The sequence below is a fragment of the Carcharodon carcharias genome, chromosome 2, assembly GCF_017639515.1.
Source record: "Carcharodon carcharias isolate sCarCar2 chromosome 2, sCarCar2.pri, whole genome shotgun sequence".
In the NCBI taxonomy this organism is placed as follows: domain Eukaryota; kingdom Metazoa; phylum Chordata; class Chondrichthyes; order Lamniformes; family Lamnidae; genus Carcharodon; species Carcharodon carcharias.
The window spans coordinates 188,922,821-188,947,365 of NC_054468.1; the positions used below are offsets into that span (position 1 = coordinate 188,922,821).

A 24,545-nucleotide genomic window follows, 5' to 3' on the forward strand; every position below is an offset into this window, starting at 1 on the left:
CTAAGTAGCCAAGTGGTTATGGTACTGGGTTTATAACCCCAAAATCAAGAGTTCAAATCTCACAATGGCAAACTATGAAACAATGTAACTTCATCTGAAACAGAAGGAAATGGGTTTGTACTTGAAAGAGTTACAAATTCTTAAGGGCTTGGCCTAAATAGCCAAGTGGTTATGGTACTGGGTTTGTAACCCCAAGATCAAGAGTTCAAATCTCACACTGGCAAACTATGAAACAATGTAACTTCATCTGAAATAGATGGAAATGGGTTTGTACTCAAAAGAGTTACATCTTCTTAGGAGCCTCCCTGGTGGTCTAGTGGTTAGGATTCGGTGCTTTCACCGCTGCGGCCCGGGTTCGATTCCCGGTCAGGGAACGTCGATTTGTTGAAACGAGTGTTGGTCACTCCTTGATTAAAAACTTCACCATGATCAGAGAAGTGAGAGTTTAAGTTTCGTCTTAGGCTTGGCCTACATAGCCAAGTGGTTATGGTACTGGGTTTGTAACCCCAAGATCAAGAGTTCAAATCTCACAATGGCAAACTATGAAACAATGTAACTTCATCTGAATAGGAACAGATGGCAATGTGGTGTACTCGAAAGAGTTACAGAGAGAGCCTTTAAAGGCTTGGCCTAAATGGCCAAGTGGTTATGGTACTGGGTTTGTAACCCCAAGATCAAGAGTTCAAATCTCACAATGGCAAACTATGAAACAACATCTGAAACAGATGGAAACGGGTTTGTACTCGAAAGAGTTACATCAGGCCTAAATAGCCAAGTGGTTATGGCACTGGGTTTGTAACCCCAAGATCAAGAGTTCAAATCTCACAATGGCAAACAATGTAACTTCATCTGAAACAGATGGAAACGTGTTTGTACTCGAAAGAGTTACATCTTCTTAGGAGCCTCCCTGGTGGTCTAGTGGTTAGGATTCGGTGCTTTCACCGCTGCGGCCCGGGTTCGATTCCCGGTCAGGGAACGTCGATTTGTTGAAACGAGTGTTGGTCACTCCTTGATTAAAAACTTCACCATGATCAGAGAAGTGAGAGTTTAAGTTTCGTCTTAGGCTTGGCCTACATAGCCAAGTGGTTATGGTACTGGGTTTGTAACCCCAAGATCAAGAGTTCAAATCTCACAATGGCAAACTATGAAACAATGTAACTTCATCTGAATAGGAACAGATGGCAATGTGGTGTACTCGAAAGAGTTACAGAGAGAGCCTTTAAAGGCTTGGCCTAAATGGCCAAGTGGTTATGGTACTGGGTTTGTAACCCCAAGATCAAGAGTTCAAATCTCACAATGGCAAACTATGAAACAATGTAACTTAATCTGAAAAACAGATGGAAACGTGTTTGTACTCGAAAGAGTTACATCGTTTGTAGGCTGCACTCCCTTTGCTTGGCCTAAATAGCCAAGTGGTTATGGTACTGGGTTTGTAACCCCAAGATCAAGAGTTCAAATCTCACAATGGCAAACTATATGGGTTTATAACCCCAAGATCAAGAGTTCAAATCTCACAATGCCAAACTATGAAACAATGTAACTTCATCTGAAACAGATGGAAATGGGTTTGTACTCAAAAGAGTTACATCTTAAGGCTTGGCCTAAGTAGCCAAGTGGTTATGGTACTGGGTTTATAACCCCAAAATCAAGAGTTCAAATCTCACAATGGCAAACTATGAAACAATGTAACTTCATCTGAAACAGAAGGAAATGGGTTTGTACTTGAAAGAGTTACAAATTCTTAAGGGCTTGGCCTAAATAGCCAAGTGGTTATGGTACTGGGTTTGTAACCCCAAGATCAAGAGTTCAAATCTCACACTGGCAAACTATGAAACAATGTAACTTCATCTGAAATAGATGGAAATGGGTTTGTACTCAAAAGAGTTACATCTTCTTAGGAGCCTCCCTGGTGGTCTAGTGGTTAGGATTCGGTGCTTTCACCGCTGCGGCCCGGGTTCGATTCCCGGTCAGGGAACGTCGATTTGTTGAAACGAGTGTTGGTCACTCCTTGATTAAAAACTTCACCATGATCAGAGAAGTGAGAGTTTAAGTTTCGTCTTAGGCTTGGCCTACATAGCCAAGTGGTTATGGTACTGGGTTTGTAACCCCAAGATCAAGAGTTCAAATCTCACAATGGCAAACTATGAAACAATGTAACTTCATCTGAATAGGAACAGATGGCAATGTGGTGTACTCGAAAGAGTTACAGAGAGAGCCTTTAAAGGCTTGGCCTAAATGGCCAAGTGGTTATGGTACTGGGTTTGTAACCCCAAGATCAAGAGTTCAAATCTCACAATGGCAAACTATGAAACAACATCTGAAACAGATGGAAATGGGTTTGTACTCGAAAGAGTTACATCAGGCCTAAATGGCCAAGTGGTTATGGTACTGGGTTTGTAACCCTAAGATCAAGAGTTCAAATCTCACAATGGCAAACTATGAAACAATGTAACTTCATCTGAAACAGATGGAAATGTGTTTGTACTCAAAAGAGTTACATCTTCTTAGGAGCTTGGCCTAAATAGCCAAGTGGTTATGGTACTGGGTTTGTAACCCCAAGATCAAGAGTTCAAATCTCACAATGGCAAACTATGTAACTTCATCTGAAACAGATGGAAATGGGTTTGTACTCGAAAGAGTTACATCTTCTTAGGGCTTGGCCTAAATAGCCTAGTGGTTATGGTAGTGGGTTTGAAACCCTGAGATCAAGAGTTCAAATCTCACAATGGCAAGCTATGAAACAATGTAACTTCATCTGAATAGGAACAGATGGAACTGTGTTTGTACTCGAAAGAGTTACATCTTCTTAGGGCTTGGCCTAAATAGCCAAGTGGTTATGGTACTGGGTTTGTAACCCCAAGATCAAGAGTTCAAATCTCACAATGGCAAACTATGAAACAATGTAACTTCATCTGAAACAGATGGAAATGGGTTTGTACTTGAAAGAGTTACATCTTCTTAGGGCTTGGCCTAAATAGCCAAGTGGTTATGGTACTGGGTTTGTTAACCCCAAGATCAAGAGTTCAAATCTCACAATGGCAAGCTATGAAACAATGTAACTTCATCTGAAACAGATGGAAACAGGTTTGTACTCGAAAGAGTTACATCTTCTTAGGCTTGGCCTAAATAGCCAAGTGGTTATGGTACTGGGTTTGTAACCCCAAGATCAAGAGTTCAGATCTCACAGTGGCAAACTATGAAACAATGTAACTTCATCTGAAACAGATGAAAATGTGTTTAGAGCTTGGCCTAAACAGCCAAGTGGTTATGGTACTGGGTTTGTAACCCCAAGATCAAGAGTTCAAATCTCACAATGGCAAACTATGAAACAATGTATCTTCATCTGAAACAGATGGAAATGGGTTTGTACTCGAAAGAGTTACATCTTCTTAGGAGCCTCCCTGGTGGTCTAGTGGTTAGGATTCGGTGCTTTCACCGCTGCGGCCCGGGTTCGATTCCCGGTCAGGGAACGTCGATTTGTTGAAATGAGTGTTGGTCACTCCTTGATTAAAAACTTCACCATGATCAGAGAAGTGAGAGTTTAAGTTTCGTCTTAGGCTTGGCCTACATAGCCAAGTGGTTATGGTACTGGGTTTGTAACCCCAAGATCAAGAGTTCAAATCTCACAATGGCAAACTATGAAACAATGTAACTTCATCTGAATAGGAACAGATGGCAATGTGGTGTACTCGAAAGAGTTACAGAGAGAGCCTTTAAAGGCTTGGCCTAAATGGCCAAGTGGTTATGGTACTGGGTTTGTAACCCCAAGATCAAGAGTTCAAATCTCACAATGGCAAACTATGAAACAACATCTGAAACAGATGGAAACGGGTTTGTACTCGAAAGAGTTACATCAGGCCTAAATGGCCAAGTGGTTATGGTACTGGGTTTGTAACCCTAAGATCAAGAGTTCAAATCTCACAATGGCAAACTATGAAACAATGTAACTTCATCTGAAACAGATGGAAATGTGTTTGTACTCAAAAGAGTTACATCTTCTTAGGAGCTTGGCCTAAATAGCCAAGTGGTTATGGTACTGGGTTTGTAACCCCAAGATCAAGAGTTCAAATCTCACAATGGCAAACTATGTAACTTCATCTGAAACAGATGGAAATGGGTTTGTACTCGAAAGAGTTACATCTTCTTAGGGCTTGGCCTAAATAGCCTAGTGGTTATGGTAGTGGGTTTGAAACCCTGAGATCAAGAGTTCAAATCTCACAATGGCAAGCTATGAAACAATGTAACTTCATCTGAATAGGAACAGATGGAACTGTGTTTGTACTCGAAAGAGTTACATCTTCTTAGGGCTTGGCCTAAATAGCCAAGTGGTTATGGTACTGGGTTTGTAACCCCAAGATCAAGAGTTCAAATCTCACAATGGCAAACTATGAAACAATGTAACTTCATCTGAAACAGATGGAAATGGGTTTGTACTTGAAAGAGTTACATCTTCTTAGGGCTTGGCCTAAATAGCCAAGTGGTTATGGTACTGGGTTTGTTAACCCCAAGATCAAGAGTTCAAATCTCACAATGGCAAGCTATGAAACAATGTAACTTCATCTGAAACAGATGGAAACAGGTTTGTACTCGAAAGAGTTACATCTTCTTAGGCTTGGCCTAAATAGCCAAGTGGTTATGGTACTGGGTTTGTAACCCCAAGATCAAGAGTTCAGATCTCACAGTGGCAAACTATGAAACAATGTAACTTCAGATGGAACCGTGTTTGTACTCGAAAAAGTTACATCTTCTTAGTTCCCTCGAGAGGGAGCACACGGTGTCTGCCGGCATGCTCAGTGGGCACTGCGGGGACTGGGGTGCTTTATAGGCTTAGCCTAAATAGCCAAGTGGTTATGGTACTGGGTTTGTAACCCCAAGATCAAGAGTTCAGATCTCACAGTGGCAAACTATGAAACAATGTAACTTCAGATGGAACCGTGTTTGTACTCGAAAAAGTTACATCTTCTTAGTTCCCTTGAGAGGGAGCACACGGTGTCTGCCGGCATGCTCAGTGGGCACTGCGGGGACTGGGGTGCTTTATTGACCCCTTTAATATAGCAAGAGGCTGTGGTGTAGTGGTATTATCACTAGACTAGTGCTCCAGCGATGCAATGTTAATACTTTGGCGAGCAGGGTTCAAATCCTGCTACAGCACTTGGCAAAATTTGAATCCAATAAAAGCCTGGTATTAAAAGTCTAATGATGCCTGTGAAACTATTGTCAATTTTTCCACCATTCCCAGAGGGCTGGTCTGTCGAGCGCCTTCCTGTCTCTCGATCAGGAGAAGGCGTTCGACAGGGTGGATCACGAATACTTACTCGGAACTCTGCGAGCTTTCGGGTTCGGGACGCATTTTGTCGCCCGGATCCGACTTCTGTACACTGCCGCGGAGTGTCTAGTGAAGGTTAACGGGTCCCTGACAGCGCCCCTTCGCTTTGGGAGAGGGGTACGTCAGGGCTGCCCCCTGTCTGGCCAGTTGTATTCTATTTGCGTGGAGCCTTTCCTGCGCCTCTTGCGGAGGAGGTTGTCGGGATTGGTTCTGCGCGGGCCGGGCATCGGGGTGGTCCTTTCGGCTTACGCCGATGACGTGCTCCTTATGTTTAGTGACCCGGCTGACCTGCGGAGGATGCGCGAGTGCCAGGAAGTCTACTCTGCCGCTTCTTCTGCCAGGATCAACTGGGGTAAGTGTTCTGGACTCCTGGTCGGTCAGTGGCAGATGGATCCCCTACCCGAGGAGCTCAGGCCTTTCACCTGGAGCAGGACCAGCCTCCTCTACCTGGGGGTCCATCTCTGCCCCGCTGAGGAATCCTGGCCGGCAAACTGGCAGGAACTGGAGACGAAAGTCACCGCTCGCCTGCGGCGCTGGACAGGACTGCTCCGAGTGCTATCTTACCGGGGTCGAGTTCTGGTCATAAACCAGCTGATCGCCGCCATGTTGTGGTATCGGCTGGTCACTTTGACCCCTCCCCCGGACTTTGTCACAAGAATCCAGAGATTGTTAGTCGACTTCTTCTGGGACAAAAGATTGCACTGGGTCGCTGCCGAGGTTCTGAGTCTCCCGCTTAGGGAGGGTGGTCAGGCGCTAGTCTGCCTACGCACACAGGTGGCGACTTTCCGCCTTCAGACCCTGCAGCGATACCTCTACGTTGAGCCTCCTCCTAGATGGTGTGCCCTGATGACATATTTCTTCCGTCAGGTGCACGGCCTGAATTATGACGTGCAGCTCCTGTTTATAGAACAGCTGGGCCTCGGTGGCTCCTTGCAGGCGTTGCCCGTCTTTTACCAGGACCTGATCAAAGTCTGGAAAGTGGTCACCTCGCGACGCAGCTCTCCCCCGTCAGGAGTAGCAGCTATCGTCAGAGAGCCGCTGCTCAGGAATCCGCCCCTCCGTCCTTTTCAGTGGTTGGCGGAGAGAAGGGCTGTGGCCGCAGGGGTGACCAGGATCGGGGACGTGCTGGGTGGCGGAGGACTGGGCTGGATGCTCCCGCAGGAGTTGGCGCGACGCGCGTCTGTGAGTGTCCAGGTCGCAGCCGATACCATCCAAGACCTGAGAACGGTCGTGCTCGGACCCGACGTTATTTTGGGTCTTGAGGTGGCCCAGGTGCGCGGTGGTCTTCCGTCTGAGCGTTCCCCTGTTCGGACGGAATTCCACATTGGCCCCAAGCCCCGAACCCTCCCTCGGGTGCTGGTGCCCCGCAATATGAGCCGCCTCGGGGACATGCCCTCTGTGCCTTTTGGCACAGCAAAGAGGGGCTTTTTGTATGGACTGCTGCTGCACACCTTCCATTTTCTCGCCCTTGTCCGTCGACCGGACACGCCCTGGCGTGCCTTGTTGCCGTCCGGCGGCGGAGGCCCTCGATGGGAGGCCCTCTACGGAGGTGTCCTCCCCCTTTCTATCGGGGACCTGGGTTGGAGGGTGTTGCATGCAGCAGTCCCTTATAATAAGAGGATGCATAGGTTCACGGACTCTCAGGACACATGCCCTTTTTGCGGTCTTGTGGAGTCCGTGGACCATGTATACATAGGGTGTTGTAGGCTGCACTCCCTTTTTAGTTATTTGAAAAACCTTTTATTGATGTTTTGTTTGCACTTCAGCCCCACGCTCCTGATCTATGGGCACCCGGTGCGGAAGGGGGTCGGGAAGGAGGAGGACCTCCTCGTGAACCTGCTCCTGGGCCTGGCCAAGTTGGCCATTAACAGGTCCAGGCAGCGGGCGATCGATGGGGGAGTCCCGCCCGATTGTTTGTCCCTCTTCCGCGGCTACGTTCGCTGCCGGATGTCCCTGGAGAAGGAGCACGCGTTGTCTGCTGGCACTCTCGAGGCCTTCCGTGCTCGGTGGGCACCGCGGGGACTGGGGTGTTTTGTTGACCCCTTTAATCACATTTTGATTTAAAGTTTGTAAGTTTCCTTTAAACTTTGTTCTTGGTTTTACAGCTGACATGAATTAGGGGCTGTGCCTGATTTATCCCAATTTTGTTGATTTGGTTTTCATTTAAAAGATTATCAAGAGTTCAAATCTCACAATGGCAAACTATGAAACAATGTAACTTCATCTGAAACAGATGGAAACGGGTTTGTACTCGAAAGAGTTACATCTTCTTCGGGCTTGGCCTAAATAGCCAAGTGGTTATGGTACTGGGTTTATTAACCCCAAGATCAAGAGTTCAAATCTCACAATGGCAAGCTATGAAACAATGTAACTTCATCTGAAACAGATGGAAACGGGTTTGTACTCGAAAGAGTTACATCTTCTTAGGGCTTGGCCTAAATAGCCAAGTGGTTATGGTACTGGGTTTGTTAACCCCAAGATCAAGAGTTCAAATCTCACAATGGCAAGCTATGAAACAATGTAACTTCATCTGAAACAGATGGAAACGGGTTTGTACTCGAAAGAGTTACATCTTCTTATGCTTGGCCTAAATGGCCAAGTGGTTATGGTACTGGGTTTGTAACCCCAAGATCAAGAGTTCAAATCTCACAATGGCAAAACTATGCAACAATGTAACTTCATCTGAAACAGATGGAAACGGGTTTGTACTCGAAAGAGTTACATCTTCTTAGGCTTGGCCTAAATGGCCAAGTGGTTATGGTACTGGGTTTGTAACCCCAAGATCAAGAGTTCAAATCTCACAATGGCAAACTATGAAACAATGTAACTTCATCTGAAACAGATGGAAATGGGTTTGTAAAAACTCGAAAGAGTTACAACATTACTCGAAAGAGTTACATCTTCTTAGGGCTTGGCCTAAATAGCCAAGTGGTTATGGTACTGGGTTTGTTAACCCCAAGATCAAGAGTTCAAATCTCACAATGGCAAGCTATGAAACAATGTAACTTCATCTGAAACAGATGGAAACAGGTTTGTACTGGAAAGAGTTACATCTTCTTAGGCTTGGCCTAAATGGCCAAGTGGTTATGGTACTGGGTTTGTAACCCCAAGATCAAGAGTTCAAATCTCACAATGGCAAAACTATGAAACAATGTAACTTCATCAAGAGTTCAAATCTCACAATGGCAAACTATGAAACAATGTAACTTCATCTGAAACAGATGGAAACGGGTTTGTACTCGAAAGAGTTACATATTCTTAGGCTTGGCCTAAATGGCCAAGTGGTTATGGTACTGGGTTTGTAACCCCAAGATCAAGAGTTCAAATCTCACAATGGCAAACTATGAAACAATGTAACTTCATCAAGAGTTCAAATCTCACAATGGCAAACTATGAAACAATGTAACTTCATCGGAAACAGATGGAAATGGGTTTGTAAAAACTCGAAAGAGTTACAACATTACTCGAAAGAGTTACATCTTCTTACCAGGACCTGATCAAAGTCTGGAAAGTGGTCGCCTCGCGACGCAGCTCTCCCCCGTCAGGAGTAGCGGCTATCGTCAGAGAGCCGCTGCTCAGGAATCCGCCCCTCCGTCCTTTTCAGTGGTTGGCGGAGAGGAGGGCTGTGGCCGCAGGGGTGACCAGGATCAGGGACGTGCTGGGTGGCGGAGGACTGGGCTGGATGCTCCCGCAGGAGTTGGCGCGACGCGCGTCTGTGAGTGTCCAGGTCGCAGCCGATGCCATCCAAGACCTGAGAACGGTCGTGCTCGGACCCGACGTTATTTTGGGTCTTGAGGTGGCCCAGGTGCGCGGTGGTCTTCCGTCTGAGCGTTCCCCTGTTCGGACGGAATTCCACATTGGCCCCAAGCCCCGAACCCTCCCTCGGGTGCTGGTGCCCCGCAATATGAGCCGCCTCGGGGACATGCCCTCTGTGCCTTTTGGCACAGCAAAGAGGGGCTTTTTGTATGGACTGCTGCTGCACACCTTCCATTTTCTCGCCCTTGTCCGTCGACCGGACACGCCCTGGCGTGCCTTGTTGCCGTCCGGCGGCGGAGGCCCTCGATGGGAGGCCCTCTACGGAGGTGTCCTCCCCCTTTCTATCGGGGACCTGGGTTGGAGGGTGTTGCATGCAGCAGTCCCTTATAATAAGAGGATGCATAGGTTCACGGACTCTCAGGACACATGCCCTTTTTGCGGTCTTGTGGAGTCCGTGGACCATGTATACATAGGGTGTTGTAGGCTGCACTCCCTTTTGAGTTATTTGAAAAACCTTTTATTGATGTTTTGTTTGCACTTCAGCCCCACGCTCCTGATCTATGGGCACCCGGTGCGGAGGGGGGTCGGGAAGGAGGAGGACCTCCTCGTGAACCTGCTCCTGGGCCTGGCCAAGTTGGCCATTAACAGGTCCAGGCAGCGGGCGATCGACGGGGGAGTCCCGCCCGATTGTTTGTCCCTCTTCCGCGGCTATGTTCGCTGCCGGATGTCCCTGGAGAAGGAGCACGCGGTGTCTGCTGGCACTCTCGAGGCCTTCCGTGCTCGGTGGGCACCGCGGGGACTGGGGTGTTTTGTTGACCCCTTTAATCACATTTTGATTTAAAGTTTGTAAGTTTCCTTTAAACTTTGTTCTTGGTTTTACAGCTGACCTGAATTAGGGGCTGTGCCTGATTTATCCCAATTTTGTTGATTTGGTTTTCATTTAAAAGATTATCAAGAGTTCAAATCTCACAATGGCAAACTATGAAACAACATCTGAAACAGATGGAAACGGGTTTGTACTCGAAAGAGTTACATCTTCTTGCTTGGCCTAAATAGCCAAGTGGTTATGGTACTGGGTTTGTAACCCTAAGATTAAGAGTTCAAATCTCACAATGGCAAACTATGAAACAATGTAACTTCATCTGAAACAGATGGAAACGGGTTTGTACTCGAAAGAGTTACATCTTCTTAAGTGGGCTTGGCCTAAATAGCCAAGTGGTTATGGTACTGGGTTTGTAACCCCAAGATCAAGAGTTCATTTTCCTAACAATCTCGTGGAGGTAATTGTGGATTCAGTTGGTTTCCTGGTACTGAGGAGAGAAGGTGTGTGGTGTTGGTGTTGCTGCTCCTCAGTGTTTCAACTGTTTCTGCTGCTGCCTTTGGGGTTGTTGCTTCTGCTGTGTGCTGCTGCTCCTGCACTTGAGGGTGTTTGCTGCTGCTGCTGGACCTGCACTTGAGGGTGTTTGCTGCTGCTGCTGGACCTGCACTTGAAGGTGTTTGCTGCTGCTGCTGGACCTGCCCGTGTGGAGCAAAAGGAGAGAGAGGGAGAGAAGAGGAACAGCTTCTGTTGCTACAGGACAGGAAGGCCAGGAGGCCAGGACTGTGTCTAAAAACAACATCCTAGGTGGGTGTCCAACATTATTGTTTGTGTAAGGTGGGGGCAATAAAGGACTGTGTTTTGTAGGGGGAGGAAAGAAGACTGCAGGAAGGTTTGGGGAAGGAAGAGAGGGGGGTGTGTGGTTAAAACCACCATTCTGCTACCCCCCCCGCCCCACCCAGCCCTTTCCCAGTAAGGCCAGCGGTGGCTGGTGAAGACATCGCCTCCCCCTGCAAGAAGATCATCACACCCCACCTAACATCCACCTTTCACTGGAGACACCCACCTGGACTCTTCCCTTTTCCCTCCTGTGCCTCCCTGTCCTTCACTCCTCTCCCTCCTCTCCTCTCCTGTACAAAAGGGGGAGGTTATTACTACCTCCCTCCCTAGGGAGGAACATTGTATATTTAATAAAAAAAAAATATATATATTAAAAAATATATATAGTTTAAAAAAAAAAAATGGCCAATCCTTCCCAGGGTGGGCGTGGCTCTGGCCTTAAAGCCAGTTCAACATCTCCTGTGGCCGGGCCCTCGAGGGCTAATGTGGAGGCGGCTTTGTCACCGGTGGCAGGGCCTACAAAAAAGACTTATGCGGGGGTGGTTGCTTCTGCAGCTCCTGCTGCTCCCGCTGCCCTGTCGCCATTCCGTCTCCTCACCAGGGCCCTCGGGGTAAAATGCTACGCTCACCCTGAGATGACTATTGAGGCCTGCGTTAAGGCTATGGCTGGGGTTGTCGGCCCCTCAGCCATTGTCGCGGCCTCAAAGATGTATGGGAGGGCCATCTTTTTCTTGAGGTCCGAGCGGGCGGTGCAGCTCGCCCTGCAGAAGGGGCTCACTGTGGGCGGGACTTTTCTGGCGGTGGATCCCCTTGAGGCCACCGCCCAGAAGATTGTTGTTTCAAATGTCCCGCCCTTTATACCATGTGGGCTCCTCCTCCCCCACCTTAATAAGCTGGGGGAGGTCAGGTCGGGGGTTGCACCAGTCCCGCTCGGCCTCAAAGACTCGGCCCTCCGCCACGTGTACTCCTTCCGGCGCCAAGTTTTCGTCCGCTTGGCCCGGGAGGAGTGCCTGGAGGGAGCCTTCTCAGTTAATTTTGAGGGGACCGCCTATCGGGTCTTCTGGACCGCGGAGGGTGTGCGGTGCCATGCCTGTAAGGAGGTGGGGCACGTAAGAAAGAACTGCCCCGCCTCCAAGGCCACGAGCCCCACCCAAGCGGCCACGGCTGGCACCGCCCCTCCTCCCCCCGCCACCACTCCATCTCCCTCCCCGCAAGGGGAAGCGACCCCGGCAGCAGCTGCCATCTCGGCTGCCGGTGAGGCGGGGGGAGAGCCCCCGCGCCGTAAGAAGGCGCGGAGGAAGACCCGAAATTTGGAGGCGGCCCCTGAAACGCCCCAAACCCCCCAAACACCTGCAAGCACCGGCTCGGGGGAAAAGACAACATCCGGCCCCGGCGTCGTGTCCGCGTGTGCTCCCGGGCCCGTGGGTGCTAAGGCGCCGAGTGCTGGGCCCGGCGTCGTCCCTGCGCGTGCTCCCGGGGCCGGCGGGGAAGGGACGCGGGACCCCGAGCCGGGGTATCTAACACCCAAAACCCAGAGGGTGGAGTGTCCGGGAGGGCTGGACAAGGAGGAGGGGGCCTCGGAAATGGAGGTCTCCCTAGCCCCCAGCCTGACCCGGAAGAGACGTCACACTTCGGAGGAGGAGGTGGGTGATGCCCAAACTGAAGAAGTTGGGTGTGTCCCTTCCCCCGATGAAGAGGTGGTGGCGTCTCCACCAAGTAAAATCTCGCCCTGTCCTCTGGGGGAACTCAAAACCCCTGCACCGACTCCCACCACTATTACCCCTGTCAACCTGCTGCAGTCCCCTGAACAGGGCCCCTCGGGGGTCACTGAAGGCACCTCCCTTGAGGTGGTGCCCGACTCAGAGACCCTCGATACCCCCGAGGTACCTTCTGGCTCATCGGGGGACTGCAACTTTCAAAATTTAAAAAATGTCAACGGGTCATTGGGTGGCGGCGAAAAGGAGGGCCTTCCCGCTCCCTCCCAAACCTTAGCACCGGGCGTCCTAGTTTTAGGTCAGGAGCTTGTCCTGAGCTCCCCGGACGACCCGGTGCCGGGAGGAGAGCGGGCATCAGAACTGCCGCTGCCCTCTGACCCAAAACGTTTAGAGGAGACCAGAGAGGACCCCTCTGGCCTTGATCCTGGGGGTGGGATCGAGGTACAGGTGGGGCCAGCTGGCAGCTCCGAATCAGCCCCCGTACTCAATGCGGGGGAGGGGTCGGAAGCTGGAGGCGACGACCTGGAGGAGGACGGGGTGTCCGTGGTGAGCGCTGGAGATTACGCTGAGTCGCTCTCAAGCGAGGCGGTGGATCCCCTGGTGCCCTCCACTGACTCCCCCCTCATCCCCCCAAGGGAACTCCGGGACTTTTTGGCGAGTCATCGCGGTCGCCGAGACAGGGTTCAGTTGGCCTTGGACCGGTGGCATTCTTTTCCGCTGGTGTTCTGGTCCACTCGCGAGGCTCTCAAGTCTCCTGAGTTGGATAGGAACGCGCGGCGGAGGGTCCAAACGTTTCTCGCTGGGCTCCTGAAGGAGAGGAAGGACTAAAAAGTCCTCTTCTTCTTTTTAATGACTTAAGGTGAAGGTTTGATGTACCTTTGACAATGAAGACGACTATAGCCAGCCTCAACATCCGTGGCAGCAGGGCCGCACAGCGCAGGTTCCAGAACTTCTCGGTCCTCAGGGACGGGAAGTACGCGTTGTGCTTCCTGCAAGAAACCCATACCGTTCCGGGAGACGAAGCCACGTGGCTCCTGGAGTGGCGAGGGGGGGTCTACATGAGTCACCTAGCCTCCAATTCTGGCGGGGTGGCTATCTTGTTGGCCCCGCATTTTCAGCCGGAGATCTTGGGGGTCAAGGAGCCAGTGCCAGGCCGGTTGCTGCACCTGACTGTGCGTCTGGGGGGGGCGGTGCTTCACTTTGTGAATGTGTACGCTCCCCTGGGCACGCAGCAGCAAGCGAACTTCTTTGAAGAAGTGTCCACTCATCTCGGCTCCATCGACGCTGGCGAGTGCATCGTCCTCGGGGGGGATTTCAATTGCACCCTCGGGGTCCGGGACCGTCACGGTACCCCGCACTGCACGCGAGGTGTGAGTAAGTTGCGGGACCTGGTCAGGTCCTTCGACTTAGTGGACGTCTGGCGAAATCTCCATCCTGACTCCAGCGTGTTCACCTTTGTGTCACCTGGAGTCGGAGCGTCCAGACTCGACCGCCTTTACGTTTCGAAGGCGTACGTGTCCTGCGTTCCGGCTGCTTCTATACAGCAGGTTCCGTGCACGGACCACCGTCTGGTGTGGGCGGAGCTCACTTCGTTCTGCGCTCGGACGGGGTCCGCGTACTGGCATTTTAATAACCTGTTGTTGGAAGACCAGCGGTTCCTGGACTCGTTCCGTCGCTTCTGGGCCGGCTGGAGAAGGAAGCGGGGAGGCTTCCCCTCCTTGAGGCTATGGTGGGACGTGGGCAAGACTCACGTCCGAGTTTTCTGTCAAGAGTACGCGAAGGGGTCGACAAAGAGACGCAAATCCAGGGTCGAGGAGTTGGAGAAGGAGGTGCTCGACCTGGAGGCACGTCTCCGTCAGCCCGACGCGGACCCGGCCCTGCGGTCGGTGTACGATGAGAAGAAGGGCGCGCTGCGGGACCTGCAACTGGTCGGGTCTCGGGGCGCGTTCGTGAGGTCGCGGATCTGTTTCCTTAAGGAGATGGACCGTGGCTCTCCCTTCTTCTACTCACTGGAAAAAAGGCACGGGGTCCGTAAGCAGCTCTTTACGCTGCTGGCCGACGACGGATCACTTGTCTCGGATCCGGAGGGCATCAGGGCCATTGCCCGAGATTACTACACTGCCCTTTTCTCTCCGGATCCGTCCAGTGAGGAAGCTTGCAGAGTTTTGTGGGAGGACCTGCCGCAGGTCGGCCCGGAGTGCGCCGGAAAGCTCGACTCCCCTATAAGTCTGGGGGAACTGACCGGCGCACTCGACGGTCTTTCTAGGGGCAAAACCCCGGGACTAGACGGGCTGACCGTGGAGTTCTTCAGGGCGTTCTGGGACGTCATGGGGAGCGACTTCGCGGGGGTCCTGGGGGAGAGCATTGCTACCGGGGAGATGCCCCTTTCGTGGCGCAGGGCCGTGATTGCCCTGCTACCGAAGAAGGGGGATCTCCGCCTTCTTCAAAACTGGCGCCCGGTCTCCCTCCTCAGCACGGACTACAAAATCTTCGCCCGAGCCATGTCTTCTCGGCTCGGCACCGTGCTGGACCACATGATCCACCCTGACCAGTCCTACACCGTCCCGGACCGAACCATTTATGATAACATCCATCTGGTCCGGGACATCATCCACCATTCCCAGAGGGCTGGTCTGTCGAGCGCCTTCCTGTCTCTCGATCAGGAGAAGGCGTTCGACAGGGTGGATCACGAATACTTACTCGGAACTCTGCGAGCTTTCGGGTTCGGGACGCATTTTGTCGCCCGGATCCGACTTCTGTACACTGCCGCGGAGTGTCTAGTGAAGGTTAACGGGTCCCTGACGGCGCCCCTTCGCTTTGGGAGAGGGGTACGTCAGGGCTGCCCCCTGTCTGGCCAGTTGTATTCTATTTGCGTGGAGCCTTTCCTGCGCCTCTTGCGGAGGAGGTTGTCGGGATTGGTTCTGCGCGGGCCGGGCATCGGGGTGGTCCTTTCGGCTTACGCCGATGACGTGCTCCTTATGTTTAGTGACCCGGCTGACCTGCGGAGGATGCGCGAGTGCCAGGAGGTCTACTCTGCCGCTTCTTCTGCCAGGATCAACTGGGGTAAGTGTTCTGGACTCCTGGTCGGTCAGTGGCAGATGGATCCCCTACCCGAGGAGCTCAGGCCTTTCACCTGGAGCAGGACCAGCCTCCTCTACCTGGGGGTCCATCTCTGCCCCGCTGAGGAATCCTGGCCGGCAAACTGGCAGGAACTGGAGACGAAAGTCACCGCTCGCCTGCGGCGCTGGACAGGACTGCTCCGAGTGCTATCTTACCGGGGTCGAGTTCTGGTCATAAACCAGCTGATCGCCGCCATGTTGTGGTATCGGCTGGTCACTTTGACCCCTCCCCCGGACTTTGTCACAAGAATCCAGAGATTGTTAGTCGACTTCTTCTGGGACAAAAGATTGCACTGGGTCGCTGCCGAGGTTCTGAGTCTCCCGCTTAGGGAGGGTGGTCAGGCGCTAGTGTGCCTACGCACACAGGTGGCGACTTTCCGCCTTCAGACCCTGCAGCGATACCTCTACGTTGAGCCTCCTCCTAGATGGTGTGCCCTGATGACGTATTTCTTCCGTCAGGTGCACGGCCTGAATTATGACGTGCAGCTCCTGTTTATAGAACAGCTGGGCCTCGGTGGCTCCTTGCAGGCGTTGCCCGTCTTTTACCAGGACCTGATCAAAGTCTGGAAAGTGGTCGCCTCGCGACGCAGCTCTCCCCCGTCAGGAGTAGCGGCTATCGTCAGAGAGCCGCTGCTCAGGAATCCGCCCCTCCGTCCTTTTCAGTGGTTGGCGGAGAGGAGGGCTGTGGCCGCAGGGGTGACCAGGATCGGGGACGTGCTGGGTGGCGGAGGACTGGGCTGGATGCTCCCGCAGGAGTTGGCGCGACGCGCGTCTGTGAGTGTCCAGGTCGCAGCCGATGCCATCCAAGACCTGAGAACGGTCGTGCTCGGACCCGACGTTATTTTGGGTCTTGAGGTGGCCCAGGTGCGCGGTGGTCTTCCGTCTGAGCGTTCCCCTGTTCGGACGGAATTCCACATTGGCCCCAAGCCCCGAACCCTCCCTCGGGTGCTGGTGCCCCGCAATATGAGCCGCCTCGGGGACATGCCCTCTGTGCTTTTTGGCACAGCAAAGAGGGGCTTTTTGTATGGACTGCTGCTGCACACCTTCCATTTTCTCGCCCTTGTCCGTCGACCGGACACGCCCTGGTGTGCCTTGTTGCCGTCCGGCGGCGGAGGCCCTCGATGGGAGGCCCTCTACGGAGGTGTCCTCCCCCTTTCTATCGGGGACCTGGGTTGGAGGGTGTTGCATGCGGCAGTCCCTTATAATAAGAGGATGCATAGGTTCACGGACTCTCAGGACACATGCCCTTTTTGCGGTCTTGTGGAGTCCGTGGACCATGTATACATAGGGTGTTGTAGGCTGCACTCCCTTTTTAGTTATTTGAAAAACCTTTTATTGATGTTTTGTTTGCACTTCAGCCCCACGCTCCTGATCTATGGGCACCCGGTGCGGAAGGGGGTCGGGAAGGAGGAGGACCTCCTCGTGAACCTGCTCCTGGGCCTGGCCAAGTTGGCCATTAACAGGTCCAGGCAGCGGGCGATCGACGGGGGAGTCCCGCCTGATTGTTTGTCCCTCTTCCGCGGCTACGTTCGCTGCCGGATGTCCCTGGAGAAGGAGCACGCGGTGTCTGCTGGCACTCTCGAGGCCTTCCGTGCTCGGTGGGCACCGCGGGGACTGGGGTGTTTTGTTGACCCCTTTAATCACATTTTGATTTAAAGTTTGTAAGTTTCCTTTAAACTTTGTTCTTGGTTTTACAGCTGACCTGAATTAGGGGCTGTGCCTGATTTATCCCAATTTTGTTGATTTGGTTTTCATTTAAAAGATTATCAAGAGTTCAAATCTCACAATGGCAAACTATGAAACAATGTAACTTCATCAAGAGTTCAAATCTCACAATGGCAAACTATGAAACAATGTAACTTCATCTGAAACAGATGGAAATGGGTTTGTAAAAACTCGAAAGAGTTACAACATTACTCGAAAGAGTTACATCTTCTTAGGGCTTGGCCTAAATGGCCAAGTGGTTATGGTACTGGGTTTGTAACCCCAAGATCAAGAGTTCAAATCTCACAATGGCAAAACTATGCAACAATGTAACTTCATCTGAAACAGATGGAAACGGGTTTGTACTCGAAAGAGTTACATCTTCTTAGGCTTGGCCTAAATGGCCAAGTGGTTATGGTACTGGGTTTGTAACCCCAAGAGCAAGAGTTCGAATCTCACAATGGCAAACTATGAAACAATGTAACTTCATCAAGAGTTCAAATCTCACAATGGCAAACTATGAAACAATGTAACTTCATCTGAAACAGATGGAAATGGGTTTGTAAAAACTCGAAAGAGTTACAACATTACTCGAAAGAGTTACATCTTCTTAGGGCTTGGCCTAAATAGCCAAGTGGTTATGGTACTGGGTTTGTTAACCCCAAGATCAAGAGTTCAAATCTCACAATGGCAAGCTATGAAACAATGTAACTTCATCTGAAACAGATGGAAACGGGTTTGTACTCGAAAGAGTTACATCTTCTTAGGCTTGGCCTAAATGGCCAAGTGGTTATGGTACTGGGTTTGTAACCCCAAGATCAAGAGTTCAAATCTCACAATGGCAAAACTATGCAACAATGTAACTTCATCTGAAACAGATGGAAGCGGGTTTGTACTCGAAAGAGTTACATCTTCTTAGGCTTGGCCTAAATGGCCAAGTGGTTATGGTACTGGGTTGTAACCCCAAGATCAAGAGTTCAAATCTCACAATGGCAAACTATGAAACAACATCTGAAACAGATGGAAACGGGTTTGTACTCGAAAGAGTTACATCTTCGCTTGGCCTAAATAGCCAAGTGGTTATGGTACTGGGTTTGTAACCCCAAGATCAAGAGTTCAAATCTCACAATGGCAAACTATGAAACAATGTAACTTCATCTGAAACAGATGGAAACGGGTTTGTACTCGAAAGAGTTACGTCTTCTTAGGCTTGGCCTAAATGGCCAAGTGGTTATGGTACTGGGTTTGTAACCCCAAAATCAAGAGTTCAAATCTCACAATAGCAAACTATGAAACAATGTAACTTCATCTGAAACAGATGGAAAATGGGTTTGTACTCGAAAGAGTTACAATAATACTATCAAGAGTTCCAATCTCACAATGGCAAACTATGAAACAGTGTAACTTCATCTGAAACAGATGGAAACGTGTTTGTAGCTTGGCCTAAATAGCCAACTGGTTTTAAAAAAAAAAAATTGGCTTGGCCTAAATGGCCAAGTGGTTATGGTACTGGGTTTGTAACTCCAAGATCAAGAGTTCAAATCTCATAATGGCGAACTATGAAACAACATCTGAAACAGATGGAAACGGGTTTGTACTCGAAAGAGTTACATCTTCTTGCTTGGCCTAAATAGCCAAGTGGTTATGGTACTGGGTTTGTAACCCTAAGATTAAGAGTTCAAATCTCATAATGGCGAACTATGAAACAATGTAACTTCATCTGAAACAGATGGAAATGGGTTTGTACTTGAAAGAGTTACATCTTCTTAGGGCTTGGCCTAAATAGCCAAGTGGTTATGGTACTGGGTTTGTTAACCCCAAGATCAAGAGTTCAAATCTCACAATGGCAAAACTATGCAACAATGTAACTTCATCTGAAACAGATGGAAACGGGTTTGTACTCGAAAGAGTTACATCTTCTTAGGCTTGGCCTAAATGGCCAAGTGGTTATGGTACTGGGTTTGTAACCCCAAGATCAAGAGTTCAAATCTCACAATGGCAAAACTATGAAACAATGTAACTTCATCTGAAACAGATGGAAACGTGTTTGTACTCAAAAGAGTTGCATCTTCTTAGGCTTGGCCTAAATGGCCAAGTGCTTATGGTACTGGGTTTGTAACCCCAAGATCAAGAGTTCAAATCTCACAATGGCAAACTATGAAACAATGTAACTTAATCAAGAGTTCAAATCTCACAATGGCAAACTATGAAACAATGTAACTTCATCTGAAACAGATGGAAACGGGTTTGTACTCGAAAGTTACATATTGGTGCGGAAGGGGGTCGGGAAGGAGGAGGACCTCCTCGTGAACCTGCTCCTGGGCCTGGCCAAGTTGGCCATTAACAGGTCCAGGCAGCGGGCGATCGACGGGGGAGTCCCGCCCGATTGTTTGTCCCTCTTCCGCGGCTACGTTCGCTGCCGGATGTCCCTGGAGAAGGAGCACGTGGTGTCTGCTGGCACTCTCGAGGCCTTCCGTGCTCGGTGGGCACCGCGGGGACTGGGGTGTTTTGTTGACCCCTTTAATCACATTTTGATTTAAAGTTTGTAAGTTTCCTTTAAAACTTTGTTCTTGGTTTTACAGCTGACCTGAATTAGGGGCTGTGCCTGATTTATCCCAATTTTGTTGATTTGGTTTTCATTTAAAAGATTATCAAGAGTTCAAATCTCACAATGGCAAAACTATGAAACAATGTAACTTCATCTGAAACAGATGGAAACGTGTTTGTACTCAAAAGAGTTGCATCTTCTTAGGCTTGGCCTAAATGGCCAAGTGCTTATGGTACTGGGTTTGTAACCCCAAGATCAAGAGTTCAAATCTCACAATGGCAAACTATGAAACAATGTAACTTAATCAAGAGTTCAAATCTCACAATGGCAAACTATGAAACAATGTAACTTCATCTGAAACAGATGGAAACGGGTTTGTACTCGAAAAAGTTACATCTTCTTAGGCTTGGCCTAAATGGCCAAGTGGTTATGGTACTGGGTTTGTAACCCCAAGATCAAGAGTTCAAATCTCACAATGGCAAAACTATGCAACAATGTAACTTCATCTGAAACAGATGGAAGCGGGTTTGTACTCGAAAGAGTTACATCTTCTTAGGCTTGGCCTAAATGGCCAAGTGGTTATGGTACTGGGTTGTAACCCCAAGATCAAGAGTTCAAATCTCACAATGGCAAACTATGAAACAACATCTGAAACAGATGGAAATGGGTTTGTACTCGAAAGAGTTACATCTTCGCTTGGCCTAAATAGCCAAGTGGTTATGGTACTGGGTTTGTAACCCCAAGATCAAGAGTTCAAATCTCACAATGGCAAACTATGAAACAATGTAACTTCATCTGAAACAGATGGAAACGGGTTTGTACTCGAAAGAGTTACATCTTCTTAGGCTTGGCCTAAATGGCCAAGTGGTTATGGTACTGGGTTTGTAACCCCAAGATCAAGAGTTCAAATCTCACAATGGCAAAACTATGAAACAATGTAACTTCATCAAGAGTTCAAATCTCACAATGGCAAACTATGAAACAATGTAACTTCATCTGAAACAGATGGAAACGGGTTTGTACTCGAAAGTTACATATTCTTAGGCTTGGCCTAAATGGCCAAGTGGTTATGGTACTGGGTTTGTAACCCCAAGATCAAGAGTTCAAATCTCACAATAGCAAACTATGAAACAATGTAACTTCATCTGAAACAGATGGAAAATGGGTTTGTACTCGAAAGAGTTACAATAATACTATCAAGAGTTCCAATCTCACAATGGCAAACTATGAAACAGTGTAACTTCATCTGAAACAGATGGAAACGTGTTTGTAGCTTGGCCTAAATAGCCAAGTGGTTTTAAAAAAAAAAAATTGGCTTGGCCTAAATGGCCAAGTGGTTATGGTACTGGGTTTGTAACCCTAAGATTAAGAGTTCAAATCTCATAATGGCGAACTATGAAACAATGTAACTTCATCTGAAACAGATGGAAATGGGTTTGTACTTGAAAGAGTTACATATTCTTAGGGCTTGGCCTAAATAGCCAAGTGGTTATGGTACTGGGTTTGTTAACCCCAAGATCAAGAGTTCAAATCTCACAATGGCAAGCTATGAAACAATGTAACTTCATCTGAAACAGATGGAAACGGGTTTGTACTCGAAAGAGTTACATCTTCTTAGGCTTGGCCTAAATGGCCAAGTGGTTATGGTACTGGGTTTGTAACCCCAAGATCAAGAGTTCAAATCTCACAATGGCAAAACTATGCAACAATGTAACTTCATCTGAAACAGATGGAAACGGGTTTGTACTCGAAAGAGTTACATCTTCTTAGGCTTGGCCTAAATGGCCAAGTGGTTATGGTACTGGGTTTGTAACCCCAAGATCAAGAGTTCAAATCTCACAATGGCAAACTATGAAACAATGTAACTTCATCAAGAGTTCAAATCTCACAATGGCAAACTATGAAACAATGTAACTTCATCTGAAACAGATGGAAACGGGTTTGTACTCGAAAGAGTTACATCTTCTTAGGCTTGGCCTAAATGGCCAAGTGGTTATGGTACTGGGTTTGTAACACCAAGATCAAGAGTTCAAATCTCACAATGGCAAACTATGAAACAACATCTGAAACAGATGGAAACGGGTTTGTACTCGAAAGAGTTACATCTTCTTGCTTGGCCTAAATGGCCAAGTGGTTATGGTACTGGGTTTGTAACCCTAAGATTAAGAGTTCAAATCTCATAATGGCGAACTATGAAACAATGTAACTTCATCTGAAACAGATGGAAAATGGGTTTGTACTCGAAAGAGTTACAATAATACTATCAAGAGTTCCAATCTCACAATGGCAAACTATGAAACAGTGTAACTTCATCTGAAACAGATGGAAACGTGTTTGTAGCTTGGCCTAAATAGCCAACTGGTTTTAAAAAAAAAAAATTGGCTTGGCCTAAATGGCCAAGTGGTTATGGTACTGGGTTTGTAACTCCAAGATCAAGAGTTCAAATCTCACAATGGCAAACTATGAAACAACATCTGAAACAGATGGAAACGTGTTTGTACTCGAAAGAGTTACATCTTCTTGCTTGGCCTAAATAGCCAAGTGGTTATGGTACTGGGTTTGTAACCCTAAGATTAAGAGTTCAAATCTCATAATGGCGAACTATGAAACAATGTAACTTCATCTGAAACAGATGGAAATGGGTTTGTACTTGAAAGAGTTACATCTTCTTAGGGCTTGGCCTAAATAGCCAAGTGGTTATGGTACTGGGTTTGTTAACCCCAAGATCAAGAGTTCAAATCTCACAATGGCAAAACTATGCAACAATGTAACTTCATCTGAAACAGATGGAAACGGGTTTGTACTCGAAAGAGTTACATCTTCTTAGGCTTGGCCTAAATGGCCAAGTGGTTATGGTACTGGGTTTGTAACCCCAAGATCAAGAGTTCAAATCTCACCATGGCAAAACTATGAAACAATGTAACTTCATCTGAAACAGATGGAAACGTGTTTGTACTCAAAAGAGTTGCATCTTCTTAGGCTTGGCCTAAATGGCCAAGTGCTTATGGTACTGGGTTTGTAACCCCAAGATCAAGAGTTCAAATCTCACAATGGCAAACTATGAAACAATGTAACCTAATCAAGAGTTCAAATCTCACAATGGCAAACTATGAAACAATGTAACTTCATCTGAAACAGATGGAAACGGGTTTGTACTCGAAAGAGTTACATCTTCTTAGGCTTGGCCTAAATGGCCAAGTGGTTATGGTACTGGGTTTGTAACCCCAAGATCAAGAGTTCAAATCTCACAATGGCAAAACTATGCAACAATGTAACTTCATCTGAAACAGATGGAAGCGGGTTTGTACTCGAAAGAGTTACATCTTCTTAGGCTTGGCCTAAATGGCCAAGTGGTTATGGTACTGGGTTGTAACCCCAAGATCAAGAGTTCAAATCTCACAATGGCAAACTATGAAACAACATCTGAAACAGATGGAAATGGGTTTGTACTCGAAAGAGTTACATCTTCGCTTGGCCTAAATAGCCAAGTGGTTATGGTACTGGGTTTGTAACCCCAAGATCAAGAGTTCAAATCTCACAATGGCAAACTATGAAACAATGTAACTTCATCTGAAACAGATGGAAACGGGTTTGTACTCGAAAGAGTTACATCTTCTTAGGCTTGGCCTAAATGGCCAAGTGGTTATGGTACTGGGTTTGTAACCCCAAGATCAAGAGTTCAAATCTCACAATGGCAAAACTATGAAACAATGTAACTTCATCAAGAGTTCAAATCTCACAATGGCAAACTATGAAACAATGTAACTTCATCTGAAACAGATGGAAACGGGTTTGTACTCGAAAGAGTTACATCTTCTTAGGCTTGGCCTAAATGGCCAAGTGGTTATGGTACTGGGTTTGTAACCCCAAGATCAAGAGTTCATTTTCCTAACGATCTCGTGGAGGTAATTGTGGATTCAGTTGGTTTCCTGGTACTGAGGAGAGAAGGTGTGTGGTGTTGGTGTTGCTGCTCCTCAGTGTTTCAACTGTTTCTGCTGCTGCCTTTGGGGTTGTTGCTTCTGCTGTGTGCTTCTGCTGCTGCTCCTCCAGTGCTGCTGCTGCTGCCTTGCCCCTGTGCTGCTAAAGGAGAGAGAGGGAGAGAAGAGAACAGTTGCTACTGTTGCTACAGGACAGGAAGGCCAGGAGGCCAGGACTGAGTTAAAAAAAACAACATCCTAGGTGGGTGTCTGAACTGTGTATTTTTGTTTAAGGTGGGGGCAATTAAGGACTGTGTTTTTGTAGGGGGAGGCAAGAAGACTGCCAGAGGAGTTGGGGAAGGAAGAGCGGGAGGGTGTGTGTGTGTGCTGAAACCATCTTTCTGCCACCCCTCCCCCCAACCCAGCCCTTTTCCCAGTAAGGCCAGCAATAGCTGGTGAAGACATCGCCGCCCCCAGCCAGAAGAACATCAGGCCCCCACCCACCGTCCATCCACCATCGAGGACACCCACCAGGACATTTACCTCTTTCCCTCCTGTGCCTCCCTGTCTTTTACTCCTCTCCCTCCTCTCCTCTCCTGCCTAAAAGAGGGGAGGTTGTTTCTACCTCTCTCCCCCACCCCCTTTCCTCCCTATATTTCTAAAAAAAAGAAAAAAAAAAAAAATAAAAAGAAAAAAACAAAATGGCCAATCCTTCCCGGGGTGGGCGTGGCTCTGGCCCTAAGGCCAATTCACCATCACCTGTGGCCGGGCCCTCGAGGGCTAATGTGGAGGCGGTTTTGTCA

At 48.7% G+C, this 24,545-nt stretch overlaps 4 non-coding genes across 4 annotated transcripts; all 4 read left to right on the forward strand.

Annotated features, from left to right (window-relative positions):
• The first annotated feature begins 302 nt into the window (after nt 1-302).
• trnae-uuc lies at nt 303-374 on the forward strand. The gene has a single exon. It is a non-coding gene; the product is annotated as a tRNA-Glu (tRNA).
• Nucleotides 375-904: 530 nt separating this feature from the next.
• On the forward strand, nt 905-976 carry trnae-uuc. Its single transcript has one exon. It is a non-coding gene; the product is annotated as a tRNA-Glu (tRNA).
• Nucleotides 977-1,903: 927 nt separating this feature from the next.
• trnae-uuc lies at nt 1,904-1,975 on the forward strand. Its single transcript has one exon. It is a non-coding gene; the product is annotated as a tRNA-Glu (tRNA).
• A 1,423-nt stretch (nt 1,976-3,398) lies between these two features.
• On the forward strand, nt 3,399-3,470 carry trnae-uuc. The gene has a single exon. It is a non-coding gene; the product is annotated as a tRNA-Glu (tRNA).
• Nucleotides 3,471-24,545: the final 21,075 nt, after the last annotated feature.